The sequence below is a fragment of the Aristolochia californica genome, unplaced genomic scaffold, assembly GCF_029961685.1.
Source record: "Aristolochia californica isolate CCGP_79_NKW_82.1479 unplaced genomic scaffold, dmAriCali1.0.hap1 SCAF_11, whole genome shotgun sequence".
Taxonomy (NCBI): domain Eukaryota; kingdom Viridiplantae; phylum Streptophyta; class Magnoliopsida; order Piperales; family Aristolochiaceae; genus Aristolochia; species Aristolochia californica.
Window position 1 is genome coordinate 31548161 of NW_027181782.1, and position 12977 is coordinate 31561137.

Genomic DNA, 12977 nt, shown 5'->3' on the forward strand with positions numbered 1-12977 from the left:
GCGTAAATGTGTTTATATCACGAGCAGGGAAGCTCTGTTTCGGTGGCAGATGCAACCACCATTCCCGGCAACAACCCCTGAATCAACGATAATCACTAGATGAAAAAGAGTTTTTAGCGATAATTGTAGAAGTTTTTTCTTCTTTTCAATGAATGTGAATTCCATCACTAACAAATAAAAATAATGACATTTAATGATGAACAACAATGCATAGAAATTTCTAAACACGTCATGGCCGGCAAGACAATTGCTCCTCCCTCCTCACCATCAAAAGAAGAACTAATAGAGGAGACAACTTTACTCCCTTTGAGAAGGAATAGATATTTCGATCAGACCTTTGAGAGCCCTTTCTAACGATCAGACCCGCGAGCCCTATCTGAGAGGGCACCAGAGTGGCGGCAGCCTTAGGGGTTGGCAATACGAAAATGGAGAGAGGGAGGATCAATTCCAGGAGAGACAAAGACGCTGAAAGTGATAAATACAGAAGACAATTGAAACAGATAATTAACTCTTGATGATACATTAATAAACAACCAGTCTATATAAATAGACTATTACACCATGGAAAAAAACTAAAATTAGACATGACATGTAAAAAACTTATTTAACTAAGTAAACTAAACCGTAACTCACTCCTAAAGACCAAGACAAACTAACTAATTTCCTCAACATTCCCTCCCTTAAACTAATGTTCCAAACATAACTTGCAGTTTAATAAGAGTCAAACTTTGAAGTGTCATTCTTCAAATTGAATCATTTGAAATGCAAACACCAAGTAGCTTTCTGAAATGCATGAAACTTGAGAGGCTTGGTTAGAATATTAACAATCTGGTCTTCACTTTTGCAGAAAATAAGATCAATAACTCCATCATTTGTGACATCCCTCAAGAAATGATACTTCACATCTATAAGTTTGCTTCGACTATGTAAAACTGGATTTCTTGAAAACTTTATTGTTGAACTGTTGTCACAATAAATCTGAGTAGATTTATCCTCCTTAAAATGCAACTCTTTAAGGATGGCGGAGAAATACCTATTCCCTTAGCATCACAGGGAAGAAGATGGTGTTGGTACCTCGTCAGGCAAGACTCACTCCTCCTCCGATAGCCGGTACTACTAACTTGCTTTCATTGTCTAGGTTTTTAGTAAAGCTTGAGCATGGAGACGTAGCGAAGGATCCTCCTCCTGGACTGTCGCCTGAGAAGGCCAAGCTGGCCATTCCCGCGCATCATTTGAGGACTTCTGATGTTTTTCATGTCCAACCTTTGCGTCCTTGTGTTCTGGGTTCCGCTGAAGCTATTATGAACTCGAGGGCGAGTTCTTTCCAACCCGAGGAGATTGATGCAGGCCGGAATATTTAATGTGGGTATATATTCAAATCCTTAATCAGATCTGGGGTAAGTAGTCGGATCCGTAATCGGATCTTTAATCGAAGTTGGATCCATATTCGAATCTTTGTATTGAACCCGGATTGGACCATAACTTTTAGGGTTAGGGTTTGTTTTATTTTGAGCTGCAGCCCGAGCTTGTCGGGGGCGTTGAGTTTGTTTAAAACGTTGTTCTGTGAACAGAGAAGGGGGTTGTTGAATATTGAAATTATAAATCGATTTAGAGAGGTTTTCTCTACGATTTCAGGGTGGATTTCTTGCGTTCCTCCCGTGATTCTCAGCATGATTTGCGTATAGGATAATCGCTATCCTGTCCTGCATCACATATGCAGTGAGCGTTGTAAGTCAGTTCATGCATGCACCAAGTAAAGAACATATGGAAGCAGTCTATCTAATCTTGAGATATTTAAAGAGTGCTCCAGGAAAATGATTGTTATTCTCAAAAAATAGTATATCTAATATTGAAGGATACACAAATTATGATTGGGCAAATGATCAGATAACCAGAAGATTCACGTCGGGTTACTTTACCTTTGTGGAAGGGAATCTTGTAACTTGGAAAAACAAAAAATAGAAGGTAGTATCAAGATCAAGTGTTGAAGCTGAATTTCGAGGTATGGCTCATGGTATATGCGAGTTGTTATGGATACGGAATATACTGAGGGACTTAAGGATTGAATACGACAGACCTATGAATCTCCACTGTGATAACAAGGCAGCCATCACAATTGCACAAAATCCGGTTCAACAGGATCGCACTAAATATATTGAAGTTGATCGTCATTTCATCAAGGAGAACCTCGATGCAAAGATTTTACAATTTCTCTTATTCAATTTGAGAGTCAGCTGGCTGATATTCTCACGAAGGCGGTATCAGGGAAGACATTTCTTGGTATAATGGACAAGTCGGACATGACCTATATCTATGCACCAACTTGAAGGGGAGTGTTTGCAAACCGTATTGAACTGTATAGCATGATTGAAGAAAACTATATAGTGTGATTGTTTCCTTGATCTTGTGATTGTATTCCTCGATTTTATGATTTTATTCCTTGATTTTAGGATCTAAATTGATCCTAAAATCGACTTGTAATGTATTATAAATAGCTTCCTAGACGGAGAATAATACATCATCGAAAATTATTCTTCGAAGTTTATGTTTTACAGTAAGTCTTTGAAGCATAAAAGCTACAAAAATCTTTAGACGATCATTTCCTTTTCAGCGTGCAGGAATCCCCATGGCTGATTTCGCCTCCTCTCCTTTACTAGAAACATAAACCTTGTTGTAAGGGAGGATGAAGTATCTACTTGGGAGGAGACTGGGAGTTATCATCGTGGTCATCGAAAGCCCTGTTCCCGACTTCCGTCTGGAATGGAGAGGAAAGGTTTCCTTGAGTGTCTTCGGTCCTTGGTCCCGATCCTCATTTAAGTAAACGAGCTGGTTCGTGAGCTCACGAACCGAACCTTGTTTGGGTTCGGCTTGTTTACATAAATGAGCCGAAAACCACATCTCGAATTCCATTCAAGATCGGGTTTTTTTAATCAAACCGAGTCGGAATCGAGCCGAGCTTGAGCTATTCACGAACTGGCTCGGTTCGATAGCACCCCTAGACTCATCGATCAAACTTAGGGTTGGGGTTGAGGTCGGCTTTCCTGAAACACCACCCGACCTCGAAACACAAGCCTAACTCCAAAACCTAAACCTGGCAAAAGAAACCTAAACATCAAACCCAGCCTCGACCTAATCACCATTCTTACTGCCCTGTTCCCACCCATCCCCGTAAACCAGATTTAAACCTGATCAATCCCCCGCCCTGTCCCCATAAAACCCAATTTAAACTTGACCCATCCTTGCCTTATCCCCATAAACCCAATTTAAACAAAACCCATCTCCACCTCCATAAACCCGATTTTAATCCGACCCATCTTCGCCTCATCCTCTTAAAACCAACCTATCCATGTAAATTCGACCCATCCCTACCCCGTTTTATATCCCGACTCATCTCAGGTTTGGGAAAATCCGTCCTAATATGAAACCCAATGATACCATATTATCTAAAAAATCTGCATCCACACCACACAATATAAATTAACTATTAAAGGTCCTCCCCCTCCCCCTTCCCCAAATAATAAGAAAAATAAAAACAAAAAATATTCAGGTTTACTGGGAGGGGAGAGGGGAGAGCGTCGTCGTTGGGTGGAGGGAATCACCACTTGGAGGAGAGGGGAGAGCGCCACGAGAAGAAGAGGAAACAAGACAAAATGAAGAGAAAAGACTGTGGTGTCGCCACATTGTTAGTCAAGGATGACATGGCAAGTTAATTGTCCAACGTGATAGTTTGATCGGTCAAAGTTGAGTATTTTTTAATTAAATTTGTATTTAGTTATCTCGCTAATTATTTTTTAAATTAGTTATTTAAAAAAAACTTTTTTAATCTAATCCCATTACTTGCCCTTAGAGATATCTGATGCATTGGCAAATCTTGCGGACCTACACAATCCTCTGTGTGAATAATTTGGAAAACAAGTTAACAGAGAGGGATTTGATGGAGGCCTCACATAGGTATTCAGAATAGGAACGACACAAAGTTCCCAGAGAAATGTGATGTTAGTCTTTATCCAAAAGAGGTTATTAAGTTCTGAACCAGTCTCAAAAGTAATTCAAGAGAGCGAGAGAGACTTCTCAATCCATTCCACTCCATCCTTGGCTAGCAACAGAACCAGAAGATAAAAACAGACAAGGAAAAGAAGAAAGCTATTCAGACAAAAATGAAGAAATTGGTGAAGGTTCTTCACTCATTTTCTTCTGGCTGCAACTTCATCTAACTCTTGTGTCATCACCCCCTTCTCCCTGTTCAAATCTCAACAATTGTTTGTCCATATTTGGCCCCTGGTTCCAGGTTTGCAGTGTTGTGGTTTCTTCTTACCAGCAATAGATTCAGGTTCTCAAGAAATTGTAAAGTGTTTTAATAAGCTTATCAATTCATTGCTGCTCGATCATTGCCAACCTTGGGTTCTCATCTCCGGAACAGTTCAAGACAAATACCAAGACATGCAATAGAAAATATTATTACTTCAGTCAAGTAATACAGATAATGTATCTATCTACAAGCCAGTATGTTACTCGTATAGACATAGAAATACAGACTCTTCAGGCCGATGAAAATCGATATAAGTACACTGGAATAGAGATTCCAGTTTGCAGTTGGAGCAAGAATACAACAAAGCACACGAAATGCTCGCGATCGTATCGCCCATATATAATAAAACACACATGGGAAAGGTGCTGCCATCTCATGAAATGGGAGTTGAGTTTTTCAGCTTTGGAACTTCAAACTTTGATGAAAATAATCTTGGGACCTCCAACTTGGAATCTGTATTACTTCTTCTCTTTGCACCTCTTGTATTCTCCTGTTCAGGAAACAAAAGAATGGACGTGTAAGTGATTCCAGCAGTCACTCGTATATTGTTGTTGTTTCCCTTCAGTATGCATGTGCATCTGCTTACAAGTTACACTCCACATCTTCTTCGTCTTCTTCTTCAATTACACACAACCTTCAGGCTTCATCTATTGAGACTTGAAGCCACACCCCCCTCCCACTCCCCCACCCCACCCACACAACCATTGAGCCAATGGCCCAATTCACATAATACCTTCTTCTTCTTTTTAAGGAAGAAACAATTTAAATTTGACAGGAGGAAAACAGCAGAAACGGGGAAAGAAATAAAAGCAGTACAAAACAGAAAGAGAATCGAAAAAGAAGAAAGAAAAACCGGAACTAGAGAGAGGATCGAAGAAGGGACAGAGAATAATCAATAGAAGAAAATGACAAGAACCTGTTACTGAAGAGGGAAAGTTGCTAGAGATTCAACAGGAGGAGAATTAACTTAAAAAGATGAAGTAACATCATACTTCAGTTTCATTTTTCGTACACTCATACAGAGAAAGTATATAGCCTTAGTATGCGCTAACCTTTCCTATAAAAGAATATTTTGACATCTTTGCTTGAGAACCCAAGGAAGCACAAACAAAATGTTTACAGAAATTTCGATATTTGATGATTGACATTTTCACAAAAATAATAATAACAACCATGCTGGTTACCCTTGAAACTATAAAATATTTGGAACAATGATTCAAAACTACTTCTTCCTTGGGTCTGTCTGCAAACAGCTTGAGGTCCCCCTTTTAAGTTTTGGAGATTTTCTTAAGGGAGACTGTATCTTTCCTAAATTGATTGGGCAGGATAACCTTCTTCCTAGACGTTTCAAGGGAGATGTGGTGTGGTGGCATCATGTAGATTGGCGGTAGCCTCAATCTAACAGACAAGAACTGAATGAAGTCCATAGAAAAATGTAGACCAGTTCGCACAATAACATTGACCCTTCATAAAACTGATCCAGACCCATATACTTTTACAGAGTTATGTACAGTATTTGGATTTTCTCCTCACATATGGTGCCAAAACTACAAATTCTTAGTTGGAGAAATGCAAGAGTGAAAAAAAAAAAAAAAAAGGGCAGAGGCTAATTACAGCAAGTCCCAAACAGAGATATACAGAAGGCTAATTACCTTATGCAACATTCGACGAGAACATATTAGCTAGTTAATCTTCCAAGGATTCAAATGACCAAGTGATTTATGTTAAGTAGGAAAAAGTCTCACATTGAGAAATATTAAGAAAAATGATTTGGCTATAAAGTAGGCCTACGAAGTGGCTAGTTATTTTGGAAGGGAACCATGCTCACTCATACAACAATGTGAAATAGATAGATGGAAGAAAAATTGGAGATCTAAACTTGCTCCAACAAATCACACAAAAATGCACTTTCAAATTCTAAATGACCAGTCTTCTGACTATATCTTTTGGAACTACCCCCACATTGATTGAAGCTCACCCCCAAATTGCCAAAAAATCTGTGAAAGGGAAATAAACACTTGCAATTCAAAAACATAAACAGAAAGGGAGATGTTTGTTTAGATTTTTCATGGATCATACTGCCTCTTTGACCTTATAAATAACTATCCACTTCTCTGTGAGTAAACCGTAGAACTCCCAGTTAACTGAAATTATCTCTTCCATACTATCCAGTGACATATGAACCATTCCCTTACTCCATCTAGTGCCCCCGGCTTTTACCCAACTTACCCAGGAGGGAGAAGGTAATGCAAAGACATAAATATGGGTAATAAGGTGTTCATCCCATAGGAAAGCTCTTATTTATGCATCCGAGTGCACCACCGTCCACTAGTAATACGTAAAACCAGAGCCTAGAAATCATTGTCACTGCATAGACTAGTGATTATATTTTCATGAATACTAGGAGAAATAATTTTAAAACAGATTTGGATAAGAAGAAGTGTATCAAACAAACCTTCAAAATCATAGTACTGGGACCCAGAAGCTTGGAAACGAGATAATTCCCTACTATATGGGAGACGCTCTTGTTTTTCTCCAAGGGATTCAGTTTTCAGGCCACCACAGCTTGAGTCTGATTGGGAGCATCTCACCATGGGTGTAACAGAAGAGCTTTTAGAATTTCTTGACAACCCCAGCTCCTTCACTACCTCTTTAGTGCGACTATGTACATCCTTCTCAAGCCTTGCAAGGTCACCTTTTACCAACTGCCTCATCCTTTTCTTTTGCTGATAACTCAGACTTCTTCACATCGATTAGTAGCTTTTCAATCTTCTCATTAGCTTGTTGAAGTTCTAAGGACTTTGTCTTCAGCAGATTACTGTAATCACTTTCCGTCTTCTTAAGTTGATTCCGGACAAATTTTCTTTCATTAAATAGTGCATTAACTTCAGACTTCTTCCGGGAAGTAAGTTTATCAACTGCACGCTTCAATCTTTTGATTTCTTCCTGAAAGTTCCTAGGGTGTCTCTCATCTTCGGCATCCACTCCTTTCGGTCCAACACTTTCTTTCATTTGTTCCTCTGATATAATCAACAGCCAAAGGCAGATATTGAGAAAATTAAGTTATAGTTGTCAAATAAGTTGCTGGAGAGAGCAGCAACTACCACCAACGAAGGCTGACGGAACAGCCAAGAACGAGAGAGAGGCCAAAAAACGGGAGAGATCCCTTTCGTTTTCTTTCTCTTCTCTATTTAAACATAGGATTAGGTTTAGGTTAAACAAAACAGCCCATGGGCTTAATTACAATCTAACCCATATAACTTATTAACCTATATACATGTAAATATCTAATCAACTAACATTAATATAAATTCCAAAATATGGTAACATCCCCCCTCATACCTTTGGCCCGATGATGTCCTTCCAGTCCTAAAAAATACGTGAGTTGTCTTAGATCTTTCATATAATAGGTCAAATGCAAAAGCCACTGAAGCTTAGTAATCAGGCCAGAGTCAGTGCCAGTAAGGATAATATCATCCACATAGACCAAGAGAAGGACTATACCCAATGCTGACTTGTAAAAGAATAGAGAAGAGTCATATTGGCTTTGTGTAAAGCGGTGGAGAAGAAGTGTACTGCAAAAGTTCTCAAACCAAGCCAGGGGAGCTTGCAGACATCCTGAGGAGAAGAACTCATACCAAAGGAAAGCTTCATGTAGATATCTTCTTGTAAATCACCATGCAAATGTATTCTTCACATCCATCTGATGCAGATGCCAGGACTGTGAAGCAGCAATAGCTAAAATAGTGTGAATCGTGGTCATCTTGGCAACTGGAGCAAATGTATCCTCATAATCAATCCCATATTTCTGCATGTTTCCCAGAGCTACGAGGCGAGCTTTGTACCCATCCAAATAACCATCTGATTGAAGCTTTATAGAGAAAACCCATTTACTCCCAAGAGGCTTAATAGTAGGGGGGCAAGTAACAACATCCCAAGTGTGATTCTCCTCAAGAGCTTGAAGTTCTGTTTACATTGCCTGTTGCCAACACTCATGTGTCATTGCCTGTTTGTAGCAAGAGGGAATCAAAATAAATGATAAAGTAGCCACAAGAGAGACAATGGAGGAGAAACCATACCTATCATGGGGGCGAGAAGTGCTAGTAGACCGGCAAAGAGTGATGGAAGCAGAACCAGGAGGAGGATCAGGAGTAGGCGTCAGGTCAGGATCATGAGGGGGCACAAATGAATTGGGATTGGGCTCATAAAAGCTAGGCAAAATAGATAAAGATGCAGATGGTAGCGCAACATGAAAGGGAAATAAATATTGATTTAAAAAAAACACGTTTCGAGAAACACATATACGACGAGCATGGGGATCATAACAAACATATCCTTTTTGCAACATTGCATAACCAAGAAAACCACACTTAATGGATTGGGCTGTAAGTTTATGTCGTTAATGAGTAGGTAGATGCACAAAACAAACACAACCTAATGTCCGAAGATCCGCATATGAAGGAGAACGACCAAATAACTTAAAAAATAGAGAAACATGATGCAACGTAGGAGAATGCAAGCGGTTGATTAAATGAACTGAAGTGGACAACGCTTCACAGCAAAAACGAGGAGGAACAAATGAATCAAGTAAAAGAATTCGTACCACATCAAGAAGATGGCGATTTTTCTTCTTCGCAACTCCATTTTGCTGCGGTGTTGAAGGACACGAACGCTGACAGATGATACCTTTGCTTTGAAGAAAATCCTGAAACTCATTAGACATGTATTCGCCGCCAGAATCAGAGTGCAATATCTTGATGCTGGCAGATAATTCTCAAGAAATGCAAGAAAGAGTTTAAATACAACAAAAACTTCAGACTTAGCCCGTAGGAAGTAGACCTAAGTAAAACGGCTAAAGTCATCGATAAAATTAAGAAAGTACTCATAAGCAATTCCCCAAACATCACTATGAATAATATCAAAATAGTGTGTGGCATGAGATCCATGATGAGGAAAAGGAAGAACTTTACTTTTGCCAAGTTTGCATGATGAACAATCAAATGAAAGATCAAGAGAAGAACATGTACGAAGTATATCAAAGTTTGGGTGGCCGAGACGTCTATACCACATCTTAGTTCCAGAACTAATAACATTACATGCAAAGGAAAGTAAAGGAGCACGAGAAATACTGGTAGAGAGAAAAACTTGAATGGGAAAGAGTCGTCCCACTCGCGATCATCTTCCCTGACGCTTGATCCTGCACAACATAACCAGATTGAGAGAACAGAACATTACATTTATCATCAACCAACTGACAAACAGAAATAAGATTTGTGGAGAGATCAGGGGACACAAAAACATCAACTAAGGTAGGAGAAAGATCACCAACAACACTGATAGGCAGAGAGCTGCCATCAAGTGTTAATTTTCAGATTTCCATCATACTTTCTGACATTACAAAGAGAAATAATAGTGTTGGTCATATGGTTAGAAGCTCCGAAGTCAACATACCATGGCCGAGTAGAAACTTTATTCTTACCTGAGAGCCCAAAAGTAGAAAGAGCATAAATGATCATCTGTTGTACCATTTTAGGAGTGAGTGTACTCGGACTTGTTGAGATTGTAGAAACAATATTTGGAGTAACTGACACAGCAAGAGGCAAGATAGTAGAACTAGAAGCACCTGTGGAGGCATGATAAACAGTGCCCTTCTTCCTTGTCGGGCGCATAGGACAAGCGGTGAGGAGATGACTTGTTTACTTGCAGTACCTACAAAACTTCTTAGTGCGATCCCGAGCAAAATGACCAAATTCTTTACAGTTGAAGTACTGGACAGACTTCGTGTCCCTACCCTAATTTCTCCACAGGAACAGGGGCATCAGTATTAGCCCGATGTTCCATTCCAGCTTGAGTGGCAATACGTTTTTCCTCCCTTAGAAGCTCACTCAAACAAGTATCTAGAGACAGTACAGGATGATGATTCATGAGATTGGAACGAGCAACGTCAAACTCTGAACGGAGCTTCATCAAGAATTGATCACTCTTGCTTGTCTCATGCACGACCTAAACAGGAGAGAATAGCAACTAGAACATTCTCATAAACAATATTGGCATAATCGGCCCAAAGGTTTATTAGAAACCTAGAATCGTATTTTCAATAGAGACGCTGCCCTGTGTGAAATTAGTCATCTCATACTCCAATTGAAACCTCCGAGCCGTGCTATTTTGCTTGTAAATCTTGTGGAGGTAATTTCACATATCAGCTGCATTTCTATAGGGCCGCAAATTAAGAACAAAGTGTGGCTCAACAGAGCCAAGTATCCAAGTCATTACTCGAGCATCCATGGTTGTCCACTTTGACAAAACTGCGGCCTCTCGAGGTATCGAATCACTTCCATCTATATGACCCCATAACTCTTTTCCTATAACAAATAAATGGAATTGAAATGCCCATATAGAGTAGTTCTTACCCCGTGAAACGAATAGGTAAAACATCTAACTTGTCAGATGACATGTTGAAATACAGAGAGCCATGCAGAGACACAACAATCAGAGGGCAAACCTTGCTGAAATGCAAGCCTTGAGGCACCAAACTTTCTGAAAAGAAATTAAAACCCCCTTTGCTAAAAACGCCAACTCAGAGTCCAAACTCAAAACTCCAACCATGATTTCTTTTTTTTTTCGGAATACTGGTACAGAAGCTTGGGTTGCTTGATTAACTCTGTTGGTCCGGGTTGAATAGGTGCGGGCCGACGCTTGATTAGATTTTCCTAACTTAGGAAAACTTTAATTTTTCAATAGTGCCGTCATCTGCCGATGAAACTCGTCTCCTTCTTCCCCGACAAAGGCACCAAACGACTCGAAATATTTTGTCGTCCTCTTCGCGCCAAACAGAAAACGTCTCCTTCTTCCTTAGCAACAATGCTAAACAACTCGGGATACCGTCGTCCCGCGACAACCAAGCAGTGCAACGACAACAGTTGTGGAAATCTTTCTTCTTTTAGCAGTGCAACGGAAACGAGAAAAAAAACTCAGAACCAAGCAGTGCAACGACAACTCAGAAGAAAAGCTCGAAACAAATCGTTAAACTCAAATAACACAGAGACTTGAAGAAGACCAAACAAAGCACAGACAAATTTTTTTTTTCTCCACGGCGCCAAAGGACTCCCGACAGAAAACAATCGTCCACGGCATAACCAAAAGACTATCGCTCACGACAGAGGAAGGAAGATTCTAGGAGAACTAGAAGACACTAGCTCTGATACCATGTCAAATAAGTTACTGGAGAGAACAACAACAACGACCACCAACGAAGGCTGACAAAACAACTAAGAACGAGAGAGAGGTTGAAAAAGGGGAGAGATCCCTTTCCTTTTATTTCTCTTCTCTATTTAAACATAGGATTAAGTTTAGGTTAAACAACACAGCTCGTGGGATACCACGACATCCATATCATCAAGAAACCACATCATCTTCCATATAGGATACCACGTCATCCTACCACATCATTGAATACCATGTAAGTTTACTTCTTTTTTTCATTTTCTTTTCATAATTAATTTAGGTTATTTTTTAATTAAATACATTTTAAAAACATTAATTTCTAGTTTTAAAAAATCTTGCATATTTCATTTCATTATCTCTACTTTAATATAATAAAAATAAAATTTTGATTTAATTTTAATTTTTAAATATAATTAATACCTTAATGTAATTATTTTACTTGAGATATTATTTGGTTTAATACAATATTTAGTAAAAAATAATTTTATTTTTAAAATTCTTATTTGTTGATAAATATTTTCTACCTTCTTTTTTAATAAACAAAATATAAAATTCGTATATTAATTAGTTAAAAAAATATTTTTACCTATTTAAAACCTTTTATTATAGGTTTAAAATATTTTTTAATTAAAAAATTATCTTATAGAGTTTAAAATCTAATTTATCTAATTTAAAAATGTTATATTTCCTTATATTTAAAAATATTTTAAAAAATAATTTCTTTTTTTAAAATCTTATTTAACGCGATCATTAAGGTGATTCGGAAACCAAACTTCTCCGTTCGTTGTTGAGGTTTTGGAGTTGGAAATGTTGCATCTGTTAGGGAAGGGTAATAGAGAAGGGTAGTCCTGTCGCGGTACTGGGACAAGACGCAGTTGCTGGCAAGAATGAGGGAGTCTTCTGTTGTCTTATAGAGAGTAGAAGAGGGTTTTCCTTATTCGAGAGACAGAGGGCAGCTCGTGCAAATTTGGACGGAGAGATTCAGAACTCAAACGAGAGGGAGGTTTCAGACTTCAGAGGAGAACCAAGCAATGATATTAATTTCGAAATGAGACGCTAACTAGCGAGACTCATCAACGATCGAATTTTGAAGAAGCTACCCAGTAGGCGCAGTACGAGTTTTTATTTTTTATTTTTTTTTCCTACTATAGCACTTAGGCCTGGCTCCTGTTCGATGGACGAGACGTACTACTGCCCCTCCGGGTAAAGAGAAAGAGAGACAAGGTGAGAGCACTTCCTCCACAGTTTATAGAATTTTTGGAAGCAGCGATGAAACAGAAGAGAGAAAGAGGAGATTATCAATTATAGATCATTTCAATTCTCTCTATTCTTCCATTGAAGAGGGAAGTTTGATGGAGTCGAAAGGGAGAAGAGCATTTAATAATCTACATCCTCTTATGACGGTTTTCGATTACGCGTAGTTTTTTGTAGTTTGTATAGTGTA

General features: G+C 38.8%; 1 protein-coding gene across 1 annotated transcript in view; it reads left to right on the top strand.

Annotated features, from left to right (window-relative positions):
* The first annotated feature begins 12324 nt into the window (after positions 1-12324).
* The window catches only part of LOC137944124 (oligoribonuclease-like), a 33878-nt gene continuing 33225 nt past the window's right edge, over positions 12325-12977 (top strand). The window contains exon 1 of the mRNA XM_068789659.1: positions 12325-12757. The gene's annotated coding sequence lies outside the window, so the exon portion shown is untranslated. The remainder of the gene's footprint in view (positions 12758-12977) is intronic.